Genomic DNA, 800 nt, shown 5'->3' on the forward strand with positions numbered 1-800 from the left:
GTGAACCTTATGGAAACACCTATAATTCATCATGGAGAAATCATCCAAATTTCTCATGGAAGGATCAACAAAAGCCTCAACAAGGCTTTAACAATTGTGGACGCAATAGGCTGAGCAATAGCAAGCCTTTTCCATCATCTTCTCAGCAACAGACAGAGAATTCTGAACAAATCACTTCTAATCTAGCCAATCTAGTCTCTGATCTGTCAAAAGCCACTTTCAGTTTCATGGGTGAAACAAGATCCTCCATCAGAAATATGGAGGCACAAGTGGGCCAGCTGAGTAAGAAAGTCATTGAAACTCCTCCCAGTATTCTCCCAAGCAATACAGAAGAGAATCCAAAAGGAGAGTGCAAGGCCATTGATGTGATCAATATGGCCAAATGCACAAGGGAGGAGGAGGACGAAAATCCTAGTGAGGAAGACCTCCTGGGACATCTCTCAAGCAAGAGGGAGTTTCCTATTAAGGATCCAAGGGAATCTGAGGCTCATATAGAGACCATAGAGATTCGATTAAATCTACTTCTACCATTCATGAGCTCTGAAGACTATTCTTCCTCTGAAGAGGATGAAGATGTGGCTGGAGAGCAAGTTGCTCAATATTTAGGAGCTATCATGAAGCTGAATGCCAAGTTATTTGGTAATGAGACTTGGAAAAGAGAACCTCCCTTGCTCATTAGTGAACTAGATACCTGGATTCAGAAAATTTTACCTCAAAAGAGACAAAATCCTGGCAAGTTCTTAATACCTTGTACCATAGGCACCATGACCTTTGAAAAGGCTCTATGTGATCTGGGGTCA

The sequence above is a fragment of the Arachis duranensis genome, chromosome 10 (genome assembly GCF_000817695.3).
Source record: "Arachis duranensis cultivar V14167 chromosome 10, aradu.V14167.gnm2.J7QH, whole genome shotgun sequence".
Taxonomy (NCBI): Eukaryota; Viridiplantae; Streptophyta; class Magnoliopsida; order Fabales; family Fabaceae; genus Arachis; species Arachis duranensis.